The sequence below is a fragment of the Chiloscyllium punctatum genome, chromosome 9 (assembly GCF_047496795.1).
Source record: "Chiloscyllium punctatum isolate Juve2018m chromosome 9, sChiPun1.3, whole genome shotgun sequence".
Classification (NCBI taxonomy): domain Eukaryota; kingdom Metazoa; phylum Chordata; class Chondrichthyes; order Orectolobiformes; family Hemiscylliidae; genus Chiloscyllium; species Chiloscyllium punctatum.
In genome coordinates this window covers 70,309,209-70,326,024 of record NC_092747.1, presented here as the reverse complement: position 1 = coordinate 70,326,024, position 16,816 = coordinate 70,309,209, and the positions used below count along the sequence as shown (strand labels likewise).

Below are 16,816 nucleotides of genomic sequence, written 5' to 3'. Positions count from 1 at the left end.
AGGTGAGAGTGACAGTCCTTAATATTAAGGATGCATTCAACTGAGTGTGGCAAAACTGGAATCAGTGGGAACCTGGCAGTAAACTCTCTGGTGTTTGGAATCATATCAGATGCTGTAGGAAGATGGTTGTGGTTGTTGGAGGTCAGTCATCTCAGCTCCAAGACATATCTGCAGAAGTTCTTCAGGGTAGTGTCCTAGACCCAACCATCTCCAGCTATTTCATTAATGACCTTTCCTCCATCATAAGTTCTGAAGTAGGGTTGTTAACCAATGATTGCACAATATTCAGCACCATTCATGACTCCACAGATTCTGAATTAGCCAATGTTCAAATGCAACAAGATCTGGACAATATCCAGGCTTAGGCTAACATTTGTGCCACACAAATGCCAGCTATGACCATCACCAATTAGAAACAATGTAACCACCAACCCTTGACATACATAATATCCCTCCAGTGTAGAAGCAGGCCATTCTGCCTGTCCATCCACACCAACCATCCAAAGAGCATCCCACTGACCCATCCCCCTACCCTACCCCTGTAACCCCACAATTCTCATGGCTAATCTGCGCAGCTGGCACATCCTTGGACACTATGGGCAATTTAGTATAGCCAATCCACCTAACCTACACATGTTTGGACTGTGGGAGAAAGCCGGAGCATCTGGAGGCAACCCACGCAGGCACAGGGAGAACCTACAAACTACAAGCAGACAGTTGCCTAAGGTTGGAATCAAACCTGGGTCCCTGGTGCTGTGAGGCAGCAGTGCTAACCATTGAGGCAACATGCTACCCTTTTTCTTCCCCCTTCCTTGTCTCTCCCCTTTCTCATCTCTCCACTTGGAGCCCTCTCCAAAAGCCCTCCCCTTTTTAATGGTGTTACAATCACTAAATCCCCCACTATCAACATCCTGGGGGTTGTCATTGATGTGAAACTCAACTGGACTCACCACATAAACACAGTGGCTACAAATGCAAGTCAGAAGCTAGGAATATTGCGGCGAGTAACTCACCTCCTGACTCCTTAAAACCTCTCCACCATCCCAAAGGCACAAGTCAGGAGTGTGATGGAATACTCCCCACTTGCCTGGATGAGTGCAGCCCCAACAACACTCAAAAACCTTGACATTATCCAGAACAAAGCAGCCCACTTGATTAGCATTACATCCACAAGCTTCCACTCCACCCACCACCGACTCCTAGTTGCAGCAGGTTGCACTATCAACAGATGCACTGCAGAAATTCAAAGCAGTTCTTATTCTGTAGATACTCTACATGGTGTATTCTCTACCACAGATCAGTCGAAGATGGAGCACAAAATTCAGATGAAGAAAAGCAGCACTTTGGATTGAACTCCAATTGTTTCCACACATTTTGTTTTGGCTTTGTGATTAAGAGAATCAAGCAGCTTGGGCAGTGGGATTCTCCACCTTTGCTGGCTCTTTCAGAACACTATATTACCATCCAGCTGAACTAGTCAATAGAATAGACTACCACTCCATTAATATCCAAACTGTATGTGAACATCAATGCCAGATTTTGAAGGTGTGCATCAGGTATGGTATGAGTTGTCATGATGTGTACATACCACAGAACTCTCAGATTCCTGTCTATTTCCAAGCTGCTTGGGCCTTTTGGAGATTACTTTTGGGAGATGAGGGTGGGCCTCCTAACATGGCTTTTGCCACCTTTAAGAAACCCAGAGATTGATATCCAAAGAAGATACAATGCTTCCCACTCTGCTGCAAAGTCTTAATGGAACAGATCAAAGACCTCCACATGATGAACTATTGCTAACTGAACTACTTGGCCAGGGCGTTGCCTCGTCTGAGAACAACTAGGAAAAGTGTGGTGTGTCTTTGAGGCATGTTGTGCCCTTTACAATGGAACCTACAAAAGGGAGGTGTACTAATGAGGAGGATATAAAGGATTGATAGTAACCTTTTGAGAATCAAGATGTAGATCAAGACATTAACCAGGGCAAACATTCAAGACAGCATGATAGAGTACCAGAGAGTGCAAAATACCAGAGAGAACCCAAGAAGGGGAGTTGGTGGTCCTGGTGTATGGTCACTGGATAGTAATCTAAAACCCAGGTTCTAATATTCACCATAGCAGATGGTAAGATTGAAATTCGGAACAAAAATCATGTGACCATTTGTTGTAAAATACCTTTTTGAGAAGGAATCCTGTGGTCCTGACCTGGTTGGGCCTCTGTCTAACTCTAGGCCCACAGTAGTTGATTCTTAACTGCCCTTAGCATGCCTTTCAGTTCAAAGATCAATTAAATATTGACAATAGCGTTGATCTAGGAATCAACTCCAACATCCTGTAAATGATTAGAACACTTCCAAGGTGAGTTAGCTGGCTCTAGACTTTCTTTAATTGTGTAATGTTTTGATGGTTACATTGCATGCAACCCTTGCTCAGTGCTGTGGGTCAAGATACCTTTATCTCAATCTTTTCTGTTGCTCAGTAAATATATTGTTGTCCATATCTTCAAGTGATCCTACTTTCAAATATCTACACATTACACATCCTAATGACTGTTAGGAAGAAAGCAGTAGTCAGTGAAACAAGGCAGTAATATCTGGCAGTAAAATGGCTCAAAATTTAGTTTACTTTTAATGCCTCAGTCAGCTTGTGATATCCGAGTGTTGTACAGTGAAGTCTCTCATGATGGCCTGCAGGTTGAGGAGAAAGCTGAGATGCCTCCTTTACACTCTTCCATGATCAGTTAACCTTAAACTTTTCAGAGTAGACAGCTCAATTGCTCTGAAATGTATGTGCATCCTGTAGGACAGTTCAACCTGGGAGAAAACAACACTTTGTGTCACCTTTCTCAGCAGATCACCACACTGTGAACTGCTCATTGTTCACCTATCAGCCTTGTATAGCAGTGTACTCCCTTGAGAAGCTGACAGAATAAACGTTTGCCCACAGACATGTGTGGAATCATCATTGATTCCATATTGTCAATTGTAGGCCCGAGCATATTGCTTAGTGTTGTCCATGTTAAAGTGCATGTTTAGGCTGCAGTCACTTATATCACCATTGAAGGATCTGTGAAGTCTGATGCTATCTGCAGTCAAGGAGTCAGTTGCTTGTAAGCAATGAGTAGTGCTGGGCCTTTACAACTTCTTTTGTCCATTTGATATCTGAAGGGGCTGCTCATTAGATTAGATTACTTACAGTGTGGAAACAGGCCCTTCGGCCCAACAAGTCCACACCGCCCCGCCGAAGCGTAACCCACCCATACCCCTACATCTACATTTACCCCTTACCTAACACTATGGGCAATTTAGCATGGCCAATTCACCTGGCCTGCACATCTTTGGACTGTGGGAGGAAACCGGAGCACCCGGAGGAAACCCACGCAGACACGGGGAGAACGTGCAAACTCCACACAGTCAGTCGCCTGAGGCGGGAATTGAACCCGGGTCTCGGGCGCTGTGAGGCAGCAGTGCTAACCACTGTGCCACCGTGCCGCCCTCATCTTTTACATTGGTGAAACGAAAACAGTTCTAACAGTGACAAATACATTGGGTGCAGACATTTTAACAGTGCAAGTGCATAAATTTACAAAAATGCAGGATTATTTACAATGAAGTGTGACCTCAGTAAGTTTTTTCTTCGTTTCTCTCCCAATATGCCAAAGAGCAGAGTGGAGGAAGCCTGCTCTGTAGTTTGGTCTGCTGGCCTGGAAAACTTAGGTAGTTGCCCCTGGGACATTTGGGCATGGAGGTCCCAGGCCTTCAAAGAGTATCCTGTCCAGATGCAGGTTCACCCTTCTTATCTTGGCCAGCTGCAAGCTTTGTCATCATAGGTAGAGGGTAGGCAGAAGAGCCGGGCAGCTCTATAATAACCCTGAGGTGAAGCTTCTGGGGTCACATGTGTGGCTTCTCTTCCTCCTGGGTGCAAAGGGCACCTACAGCAGGGTGAAGGTCTCTATGGTTACAACAATGGAGTACAAATCTGTGCATATATCTGGCAGACGTTAAGTGTCCTAGACCTGCCTTCCACAGGCAGTTGCCAGTGTCTCCATGGAAACCTTAGGATCCCTACAACATGGAAGCAGGTCATTCAGCCCATTGAGCCCACTGACCCTCCAAAAAGCATCCTACCCACACTCCTACCTTGCATTTCCCATGACTAATCCATCTTTCCTACACGTCCCTGGATCGTATGGGCAATTTATTATGGCCAATCCACCTAACCTGCACATCTCCAGATTGTAGGAGGAAACCCACACAGGCATAGGGAAAATATGCAAACTTCATGCAGACTATTACTCAGGGCTGGAGATTGAACCTGGGTCTCTGGTGCTGTAAGGCAGCAGTGCTAACCACTGAGCTACGATGCCACCCCAGATAGCCAGGCACAAACATGCCAGAATCAGCTCAATATTGATAACATCCATGGACTCTTCCAATCTTCTTGTGCTGTTCCTATGCTGTCTGTTCATTTTAAGGAAGTCATTAATGGCTGAGACCAGCGACTGTCTTCTGCCTGGACTCCAATGTTATCCGAATCTCGGAAACCCAGGACATTTCTTCCCTGACCATCTGCACAGGCATGTTAGTGGTTTGCTTACCAGGTTGTGTTCTCAAGTCACATCAATTGAGTACCCATCGGGGTATAAGACTCTGAGCTGGTGGAAGATGCAGGTGGAGCCTTGCCAGTACATCCTCAAAGGTGGAAGTGGAGCTGAGGGTCTCCAATGCTCACATTTTAGGTTTGGAGTTGCACTGAATTCCACTGCTGCTTGCCTATGAAAAGAGAGGGAATTAATTGTGCCAAAAGCTGTTCAGGTTAATAATAATTTAGCGTGGGTAGTAGGGCAGACCAGCACAACACAACAAAGCTTACTGGGTTGGTTGCCAATGGAGGTTTCTCCATCCCACATGAGCGGTTGTGCTCTTTCCAGCTACATCGAAGTATGTTTCTTCCATATGGAGAGAGGAGCCTTATGACTGCCAAAATCTACCTCCACCCCATCCCCAATCACAGTCATGCACCCACTAACTCAGCTGTGAGCAGGCTTTTATCTGAAATGTGACAAAAGGTGATATTGAACATGATGGAAATGCAGTGGGTGATGTTGCATGAGCAGGGGGATGGTGAGGTGTCCCCATTGAATGAGTAAGAAACACAGGGAGCAGGAAGGGTTAGTAGTTTGGGAGGATGTTTGGGCAAGAGTCCTTGAGTGGACACGATGCATGCAATGGTGAGAGTTGCAGTCCATGAGCATTGGTGAGAGGTGTGCTCAGTGACAGAATTAGATTAAGTAGTTGAGTAACAAAGAAAAGATAATGGCACTTATCCTTGTGGAGTGCGGGAGACTATTATACTTCTCATATTTCACCCAAGAAACTGTACTGTCCCAGTCTGTTACCTCAGTCTATCCTAGCTGGTCTTGTGGCTTGGCCTCCTTTGTGGTGCAGTGAAAGAAGGATTGCCTTTTTCTTGACCATCCCAGCCACCAGCATCTGCAGGTCCGTGCCAGTGAACCAAAGAGATAACTTGCCTTTCTTACCAATTTTCTTGGGCTAATAGCATATGAAAAGAATATGAAATGGAGTTCCTGGCTTGCAGCATCTAAAGTGATGTTTGCTAGGGATTTAATTATGGTATCAGTACAGTTAACATTGGAAGATTGTAGCAGTGATATGTACTTCCACCCTCTTCTGCTGCATACCTTTGTGAGAGGGAATCTGTAAAACCCAGTTCCATAAGTAATGAAGTAAAGAATGGAAGTTTGTGTGAGAGAAGTCACTGTGATCCATGCAGGACCGGGTTTCACGAATCTCACTCAAAAACAAACACCTTGCCTAAACATGGAATACATTTAGCCCAGAGACCCTAGAATTAATTCTTATTCCCCCTTCCTGAGCTTCTTTCCACAAGTTTTCTGACAAGCATGCAATAACCCTGCACTGCATTGGCAATCATTGCCTTCTATACTGACCCTTATCCACTGCTCTCAAAAGGGCAACTTCAACTGAAGTACACTTAATTACTATCAAACCATCATTTTTCCTTGGAACTTGAGTGTGGTCTTGTGGTACAGCAATAGTGCCTAGAGCTAGGAGGTATGAGTTCAATCCCACCTGCTCTGGAAGTGTACCAGAATATCTCTGAGCTAATTGATTTGGAAAATATCAAGGCTTCCTTATTTGAATTCACAGCTTATCACTCACCTCAGCTCAAGACATCTCATCCTGTTTTGTTCCTTATCAAACTTATTGGAACATGAACTTTCGCTCACTTTATTATTTCACAGCAAGTTGGCAATGACGATTTGTTATTTTCAACCCTAATTTTCTGGGCATGGGTTTCTGGCTAAAAATGTAATGATTTAAAGCTGTGATTTTTTTCATATTATTTATCTTAGAAATGCAGCCTAAAACATATTTATTTGGCTTGCAAAGATAATTTTCTGGTTGATCAAAACATGCTGCTAACAAAGTCAAGTTTTAAATTTGCTCAAGTTTTATCAATTAAGTATTCTTATACTCGCCCTTCCCAATTTCTGTTATCTCGACCAGACCCACAATCCAGACCCACAAAGATATCCAGCTTATTTTGGTGTTTTAAGCCATCACAATTTTAATCACTACACCAATGATAATTTATGTTCAGTTCTATTAGCCCTAAGCTCTGAAATTCCTTCCCAAGGAGATGGTTCTCTCTCTCTTCCTGTTTGATTCCTTTTCTCAGAGCCAAGTTGTCTTCATTTTGAAGGATTGGGAGCAAGTTTCTCCTGGCCTTAAGTGTTGATGCAGCTGGCCTCCAGAGAGAGTTTCAGAGAGATTTGGAGTATCTGCAGCTTCCTTCCTTGGAGAACTGGGCCGCATGGTGGCTCAGTAGTTAGCACTGCTGCCTCACAGTGCCAGGATTTGATTCCAGCCTTGGGCGACTATGTGGAGTTTGAACCCTCCCCTGTGGCTGTGTAGATTTCCTTTGGGTTCTCCAGTTTCCTCCTATACTCCAAAGACAGGCAGGTTAGGTGGATTGGCTATGCTAAACTGCTTGCAATATCTAGGGATTTGCAGGCTGTGTGGATTGGCCATGATAAATATAGAGGGTTATAGGTCTGGGTGACATGCTCTTCGGTGGGTAGTGCAGATTTGATGGGTCAAATGGCCTCGATCAGCACTTTAGGGATGCTATGATTCCCATGAATTTCTTTTGAACATTTCAATACTTTAAATGCATCCTATAAATGCAAGTTATTGCTGTTGAAAACGCCTTATGAGTCATCTGTAGCTTAGAGAAAACTATTTAACGAAATTAAAGTGCAAGTAGGGATTGACCTATAGAGATCAATAATATTCAATGATCTACACTGGTAAGTACTGAAGCATTGATCTAGACAAATCAGCATTAAAACATTGATCTCAACATGTTGGTACTGAATCATGGAGTCAATATAAGAGATTGATATTGACAGTTCAATATTGAAGCTTTAGGCTAGACTAATCAGTACAGACATGTTGATTTGGATTTGTCAGTATTGAGATATTGTTCAAATTATAATAAAAGCAAAATTCTGCAGATACTGGAAATCAGAAACAAATATAGAGAATCCTGAAGAAACTCAGGAGGTCTGGCAGCATCTGCAGAGTGAAAACCAGAGTGTTTTGAGTGTGGTATGACTCTTCGCAACTCCTGAAGTCTGAACAGGTCTGACATCAGCAAACCTGAACAGGGCAGGTTAATGGAGCTAAACTGAAAAAGGGATCTGAAATTACAGAAAAAGTTGAGAAAAAAGCAGGCTGGATACAACGAAATGGTAGGGAATAAAATTTAAAAGGTGTGGTTATCTGGAAGGATGTTGGGGAATAAAAGAAGGAAACCGAGAATCTGATAGAGGTGTGACAATGGAAAAGGAAAAGGGATAAGGAGATTGGGAGGCACACATTACTAGGCAACACAATGGAGTGATTAGATGTGCTAGTGGGGGAGTTAGAACAGGTGAACTGAATAAGGGAGAAGGTAAGTGTAATAATATTGGAGTATTGTGAGATCACAATCTCTGGATGCCTGTCTGTCACTCATCCCTTTGTCGGTGTGCAATGGCACCTCCCTCATCCCGTTTAGGGATGGGGCAACTAGAGGGAGGTCAAGGTCCTTCAGGCTTTGCTTACAAGCCAATGAATGAATCCATCCATGGTTAGAGTGATGGATTGAAATGCTCTATGCATCCAGCAAGTACTGATTATTTAGTTGAACCTGCCTTTCCAACTGTCCTAGGTAGACACCACGTCAGAATCAAAATATAAGACATAACTTGAGCAGATTCCTCTGCCCTTTGCTTTAGTTTGCATAAGATCCTTGGGAATGATGCCAGACATTCTCTTAGTTGCATCTGCATCTGCTTTGAATGTTGGAGAAAGTGAAGAGTTCAGATGCTGGCGATCAGAGTCGAGAAGTGTGGTGCTAGAAAAGCACAGCAGGTCAGGCAGCATCCGGGGAGCAGGAGAATCAATGTTCCAAGCATAAGCCCTTCATTAGGAATGTGGCGGGGAGAAAGGGGCTGTAAAATAAATGAGGTGCGGTGGGGCTGGGAACAAGGGAACTGGAAAGGCGATAAGAGGATGCAGGTGGGAGTTGATGGTGACAGGTCGTAGTGGAAGGTGGAGCAGATAGGTGGGAAGGCAGATGGACAGGTGGGACAGTTCAAGAGGATGGTGCCAAGTTGGAGTGTTGATCTGGGATGAGGTGGGGGGAGGGAACATGTTGATACTGTGAAATCCATATTGCTGCATGTGGTTGGAGGGTCCCAAGGTGGAAGATGAGGCATACTTTCTCCAGGCACCACGTGGCTAGGGTTTGGAGCTAAAAGGGAAGGTGTGAGCACAGGTTTTACACCTCTTGCGGTGGGAAGGGAAGGTACTGAGAGTGGACAGTGGGTTGGTGGGGGGCGTGGACTTAACGTGGGAGTCGCTGAGGGAGTGGTCTTTGAGGAATGCTGATGGGGCGGGGATGGAAAAATATCTCTGGTGTGGGGTCTGACTGTAGGCGGTGGAAATGACGGAGAATGATGCACTGTATCTGGAGATTGGTGGGTGGAAGGTGAGTAACAGGGAGTTCTATCCCCTGCACCGCTGGGTTCTACCTCTTACCAAAATTCACAAACCTAACTGCCCTAGTCCATCCATCGTTTCCAACTGCTCCTACCTCACTGAACTTACCTCCTCATACCTTGACACCGTCCTGTTCCCCCTTGGTCCAGGAACTCCCCACACATATTTGGGACACCACTCACATCCTCTATCTCTTCCATGACTTTCATTTCCCCACCCCAAATGCCTCATCTAATCCATGGACATCCATCGAGTCCCTGTACACGTCCATCCTACATGCTGAAGGCCTCCAAGCCCTCCATTTCTTCCTCTCCCGCCAATCCAACAAGTACTCCTCCACCAACACTCCCATTCAATTGGTTGAACTGATCCTTACCCTCAACAACTTCTCCTTCGAATCCTCTCACTTCCTGCAGACCAAAGAGATAGCCATATGCCAGCCTCTTTGTCAGATATGTGAACAGTCCATCTTCCGTAGTTACACTGGTGCTTTTCACCACCTTTTCCTCCGTTACACTGGTGACTGTTTTGGCGCCACTCCGTGCTCCCATGAGGAAGTTGAACAATTCATCAACTTCACGAATGCTTTCCATCTTGACCTCAAGTTTCTCTAGACCATCTGGGACACCTCCCTACCCTTCATGGACCTCCCTGTCTCCATTTCTAGTGACTGACTCAACATAGACATCTACTTCAAACCCACCAACTCCCACAGCAACTTGCACTACACTTCCTCCCATCCCCCTCCTGTAAAAATGCTATCCCTTATTCACAATTCCTCCACCTCCGCTGCATCTGCTCCCAGGAGGAGCAATTCCACTCCAGAACATCCTAGATGGCCTTGTACTTCAAGGACCACAATTTCCTCTCCCATGTGGTCAACAATGCCCTCTACCACATCTCCCCCATTTCCCAACCTCTGCCCTTGAACACCACCCCACCAATCTCCGGATACAACGCATCATCCTCCGCCTTTTCCGCCACCTACAGTCAGACTCCACCATCAAAGATATATTTCCCTCCCCACCCCTATCAGCATTCCGCAGTGACCACTCCCTGCACAACTCCCTCATTAGGTCCATACCTCACACCAACCCACTCTCCACTCCTAGAACCTTCCTTTGACACCGCAAGAGGTGTAAAACCTGTGCCCACACCTCCCCTCTTACCCCCTCCCAAGGCCCCAAAGGATACTTCCACTTCCGGCAGGGATTGTCCTGCACATCCAAACACCTCACCTACTGTGTCCATTGCTCCCAATGTGGTCTCCTCTACATTGGGGAGACAGGATGCCAACATTTCAGAGAACATCTCTGGGACACACGCACCAAACGACCCCAGTGCCCTGTGGCCGAGCTCTTCAACTCCCCCTCCCACTCCGCCAAGGACATGCAAGACCTGGGCCTCCTCTACTGCCAAATCCTAGCCAACTGATGACTGGAGAAAGAATGCCTCATCTTCTGCCTTGGGACCATCCAACCACACAGCATCAACTTCGATTTCACAAGTTTCCTCATCTCAACTGCCCCCGCCTCATCTCAGATCCAATGCTCCGACTCGGCATTGCCCTTTTGAACTGTCTTATCTGTCCATCTTCATTCTTACCTATTTGTTGCACCCTCCACTCTGACCTATCACCATCAACCCCACCTGCATCTACCTATCACCTTCCCAGCACCTTCCCCCCAGCCCTTCCCCCACTCCTATTCATCTCTCAGTTTCCCCCCCCCCCCCCCCCAACATTCGTGATAAAGGACTTATGCTTGAAACGTCGATTCTCCTGCTCCTTGGTTGCTGTCTGACCTGCCGTGTTTTTCCAGTGTCACACGTTTTGACTCTCCTTTGAATGTTTCAGTCTTAGGCAGTTCTGTCATTGTCTAGCTATAGATCTATGTCAGTGCTGTGCTCAGTTTACTTACTCAATTGAATGTCGATTCACTTTAAGTGGATGAGGGAGTAGAGTAGGGAAGTCATTGAAGATTTATATCTGTTTCTTCACAGATTTGCACTGTGCGATGGACTTTTAGGCTGAGTCTCTTGTGCTCTTGGTCCTGGCTTGGGGGTAGAATTCGGAACCTACGTGATAAAAAATAAACATTTGTTACTGTCACTAGCTTTCCACTTTATCCAAAGTTTGGTAAGACTTTTCTGTTTAATGTGCAGCTGTTAGTAGCAGATTGTAGGCATGTTCATTAAATGACTATAGATAATCATCCCTTTAGCACAGGCATATTCTACTTGCTCTCCTGCCATCCATTGACCCTGTGTATATTCATATACATTATGCATGTTCTTTGACAGGAATATAGAAACACTAAGAGACAGCAGCATCGGTACATGAGTACTTCTTTGTGCTCTCATAATTGCAAACAATGATGTCAAATCTCCAGAATTGTGATTGGTTGTTTGTGTTACTAGTAAGCAGAAATGTGACAAAGGCTAAATTAAGATTTGAATGTTCTGTCTAAAACATGGTTTGATGTCGTCAAAGAACTAGAGTTGTTGAAAATTAGTACAGTACTATGCAATGTGTGTACCTGAGATACTGTGAAGTTTTCGTCACAAGGCCAGCTTTGTGATTGTGTCTTTGTCCCATGTAAGACCTTGAGGAAATCAGATGTGTATGTTATCCTAGTTATGATGAAAGGTCAGTGAGCTGGTGGTGCATGAGCTGCTGAGTGTTGAAGCTCCTTTTGTGTTTAAAATCCAAAGCTTGGCATATGTGTGAGAGGCAGTATGTGTGGTGCAATTGGTGCTAAATTTGTAGTTGCAAGAAAATTACAGACATTGAGTACATGAGACTTTTAATAGAAATGCCTGTCACCCAATCTTGTATAAAACAATTCTTTGTAATATCAAACTTATAATTATACCTCACAACAATATTAACCCACTCATAGGGGCATAAAGTATGGAGTAAACAGCGCAATCCACCTGTCCTTTTATTACCTGTCTACACTTTTAAGGGGTTGCCTTTGCCCCACTTTAAGTGCTTAAGCTGTCAATTATTTTCGACTTAAGAGCTGCTTTAGTTGCTGACAGGAGGAATTCAGAGTCTAAAAGTGTGGCGCTGGAAACTCATAGCTGGTCAGGCAGCGTCCGAGGAGCAGGAAGGTCAATGTTTCAAGCATAAGCTCTTCATCGGGAGGGGTGGGGGGGGGGGGGGGCAGGGTGCCCAAGGGGCCTGAGAGATAAATGGGAGGATGGTGGAGCTGGAAGGGTAGCTGAGAATGCATTTGATGGATGATGGTGGGGTAATGGTGATAGATTGGAGCAAAGGGTGAAGCGGATAGGGGGAAGGAAGATAGACAGGTGGGACAGTTCAAGAGAGTGGTGCTGAGTTGGAGGTTTGGATCTGGGATAAGGTGGGGGTAGAGGAGATGAGGAAACTGGTGAAATCAGTATTGATCCCATGTGGTTGGAGGATCCCAAAACAGAAGATGAGGTGTTGTTCCCCCAGGTGTCGGGTGGCTAGGATTTGGTGGTGAAGGACCTGCATGTCCTTGGCGGAGTGGGAGGGAGAGTTGGAGTGGTTGACCACAGGGTGGTGGTGTTGGTTAGTGCGTGTGTCCAGGAAGTATTCTATAGATGTGTATAGTTAAAATTTCACTGATTACAGAGATACAAAAGAGAAAAGATTGCATTTGTTTTGTTGAGCAGTGTTATGTTTATATTCTGTTGAGCAGTGTTATGTTAATATTCATTCTGCTTTTCTAGTCATATCACTCTTCACAGGAGAAAAATCAGGCAGTATCATTAATTTTGGATGATTATAGGATAACATGTGTGGGATAGTCACTCTTTATTATATCCTAAAACTTTTTAATTTTATGAAATAGGATAGAGGTGTAAGATGCATAACTCCTTGGAACAACAACTGTGCAGTTTTAGTTAGATCCATTTGAATGTTTTTTCTATAATTAACTTTTCTTTTATACTTCATTGTTTACCAGACAAGGACATTTGGTGGTGACAAACAAAAATATTGTATTTGTTTACCATTACCCATGACATCAAATGTCTCAAAGCACCTTACAACCAAATAAATACTTCATAAATAAAAAAAAACTTTTTGAAGTGTAGTCACTGTTGTGTTGAACATGAGAATTAATTTTTGCCAAGCACAGAGGAGGTAGAAAAGTAAATTAAAAGTGGCTGTACACTGCCTAGTGCCAAATCAAACATTTAGCAAGAGTGAAGTGTTTCTTGGGAATATACTTAGGTTAATTCCTGAGGCCATGAAGAACTAAAACGTTTTTGTTTAAGAACTAGTATTGATTATATTATTTTCAAAAAGTGAAACTATAATTTGATAAAACAATGGAACAATGGATAAAACAAATCTAAATATTTTAGATCAACAATGATAGTACAATGTGGCTAATGTACAATGGAATCACACATAGTCTCTGGAAAAGTAACACCAAAGAAGCAAATAGAGATTTCTGGGTGTGGAATGCTGAGGTGAAGAAATTAATTTTAAGAAAGACTTAAATAAGGAGAAAGAAATGGATAAGCAGAATATCTTCGGGGTAGAGTCCCAGAGAATGGTAGTCATATGACTAAAGATTTGGTCACAACCTGAAGGGAAATGTATAGATGCATAAATGGTCTGAGTTAGAAAATAACATATTTGGCAGGGGAATGCTGGGCTGGGACAATGTAACAATGAAATGGTTGGATTAAGTTATCAAAATATTTAAAGGTAAAAATAGAAATACCTGCTTTAGGGTTGGGTTTAAGATTAGGATTAGCTCCTGATTGAGGTTGAGTGCTCTCACCAATCCTCCTTTTAATTGATGAAAACATATCCAGCCAATTTGCATGTGAAGCTCCTCAGTATATCAGTAGAAAATGACACAATCAATGTGCTACAAGAATCCCCAAGCCACCTTTCGACTCTTTTTAACAAACCTCCTTCCTATACTGCACTGAAGAGCCTGAAAATTAACATGATATAGGATTAACTACTCATGAATTTTAACAACAACAGTACTTGTCTCAACAAAAAGATGTAGCTTCTTGGATGATTGCAAGTTTCAAGTTATATTCACTCATTATGCATAATTACAAAGACTGTTAGGCTCCAAATATAACACATCTGATCCATCGAGCTCAAAAAGTGGACTGCCTCAATCCTCTGGGAGAAAGTGAGGACTGCAGATGCTGGAGATCAGAGCTGAAAAATGTGTTGCTGGAAAAGCGCAGCAGGTCAGGCAGCATCCAAAGAGCAGGAGAATCGACGTTTCGGGCATAAGCCCTTCTTCAGGAATGAGGAGGGTGTGCCAAGCAGGCTAAGATGAAAGGTAGGGAGGAGGGACTTGGGGGAGGAGATAGGTGGAAGGAGGTTAAGGTGAGGGTAATAGGCCGGAGAGGGGGTGGGAGCGGAGAGGTCAGGAAGAAGATTGCAGGTCAAGAAGGCGGGGCTGAGTCCAAGGGTTGGGACTGAGATAAGGTGGGGGGAGGGAAAATGAGGAAGCTGGAGAAATCTGCATTCATCCCTTGTGGTTGGAGAATTCCTAGGCAGAAGATGAGGCGCTCTTCCTCCAGGCACCTTTTATCTTAGCCTGTTTGGCACACCCTCCTCATTCCTGAAGAAGGGTTTATGCCCGAAATGTCGATTCTCCTGCTCTTTGGATGCTGCCTGACCTGCTGCACTTTTCCAGCAACACATTTTTCAGCTGCCTCAATTCTCTGTGCGAGATAGTTTGACATTATCAAATTGGGAGGAACCTCCAACATTAACTTTTTAAGCCTCATGACCTTTGTATGTCAGGGACTTTAATTTTGAGGCATTGAGGAGGCAAGCCAATATAACTCAACAAGAATTGGGAAAATTGGGAAAAATTCAGAGACTTGAATATTTGCACTTTATGGAAAATGGCATATGGGACATTTCTTCAAATATCATGCTTCTGAAAAGTGCTGAAATTTTTGTTTGACTATATTTAATAATTTAAACTCTATAGTAAAACTTGTGTTAACATTTGCTAGGGTTTGATTTTAAGCTTTGCAAATGCGTGAAATTAAGATCATGCTGCAAGAATTAGTCTTGCCCATAAATATAGAATTTAGCAATAGTTAAAACACTGATGGGAAGCCATTTAGAACATAGAACATAGAACATTACAGCACAGTACAGACCCCTTGGCCCTCGATGTTGCGCCGACCTGTGGAACCAATCTGAAGCCCATCTAACCTGCATTATTCCACTCTCATCCATGTGCCTATCCAATGATCATTTAAATGCCCTTAAAGTTGGCATGTCTACTACTGTTGTAGGCAGTGCATTCCATGCCCCTACCACTCTCTGAGCAAAGAAACTACCTCTGACAAATGTCCTATATCTATCATCCCTCAATTTAAAGCTATTTCCTCTTATGCTGGCCATCGCCATCTGAGGAAAAAAGACTCTCACTGTCTAACCTAATTAACCCTCTGATTATCTTAATTGTCTCAATTAAGTTGCCTCTCAACCTTCTTCTCTCTTATGAAAATAGCTTCAAGTCCCTCAGCCTTTCCTCGTAAGTTCTTCCTTCCATACCAGGCAACATCCTAGTAAATCTCCTCGGAACCCTTTTCAAAGCTTTTAAATCCTTCCTATATACGCAATACTCCAAATGTGGCTGTTCCAGAGTTTTGCACAGCCGCAGCATAATCTCATGGTTCGGAAACTTAATCCCTCTACCAATAAAAGCTATGTCTTCTTAATAACCCTGTCAACCTGGGTGTCAACTTTCAAGGATCTGTGTACCTGGACACCGATATCTCTCTGCTCATCTACGCCACCAAGAATCATACCATTAGCCCAGTACTCTGCATTCCTGTTACTCCTTCCGAAGTGAATCACCTCACACCTTTCCGCGTTAAAATCCAGTTGTCACCTCTCAGCCCAACTCTACTGCTTATCTATGCCTCTCTGTAATCTATAACATCCTTCATCACGATCCACAAAACTACCAACTTTAGTGTCATCCGCAAATTTACTAACCCATCCTTCTATGCCCTCATCAAGAAAGGCAAACAACAGTGGATCCAAAACAGATCCTTGTGGTATCCGGGATGAATATTTAACCTGTGAGGTCCATGCCAGCTGTGTACCAAAAGCAGTTTAGCTAGTCCCATCCCATTACTGTAAGCTCCAACTTTCTATTTTTACATTTGAGGTGCTTATCTAGTATATTTTTAAAGCCATGATTGATTAAAACCAATATTGAATCTTGCAAATTTGGTGTCCAGGTATTGCATTTCATATTGCAACCATTTGCCGTGTGAATTCTTTTTCTTCTTGTTGCCTTTGGTTCTTTTATGAATCACTTTAATCCTGTGTCCTCTGATTCTCAACGCTTCTGCTAATGGGAATGACTTGTTTCTATGCATGTTTTCATGATTCCTCACAATGTTGAAAACATTCATCCAATCTCCAGTCATGCTTTGAATTTTTGTGGACAGAATAGTTCCTCTAACCTATTGCCGTGTATTTGGAGAAAGAATCACAATAACCCCTTTTGGAATAAGTATACAGTTTTGTATTTTTAGAGTTGCAAATGAGGCATCACCCTTGCATTTCAGCACTGCTGTAACTGATACATTGTCAGGCTTCTCTAAACTTAGAGATTTGTGTTATATTCTAATGGTCAATATTACTAGACTTACATTGGTGATATTTGCATCTGATACTAAAGCTTGCCAAGCATCATACTTGTAACTAATGTGACAATTTGCAT

At 43.6% G+C, this 16,816-nt stretch overlaps 1 protein-coding gene across 9 annotated transcripts in view; it reads left to right on the top strand.

Annotated features, from left to right (window-relative positions):
* The window catches only part of grm5b (glutamate receptor, metabotropic 5b), a 573,540-nt gene that overhangs the window by 185,079 nt on the left and 371,645 nt on the right, over nucleotides 1-16,816 (top strand). The window lies entirely within an intron of this gene.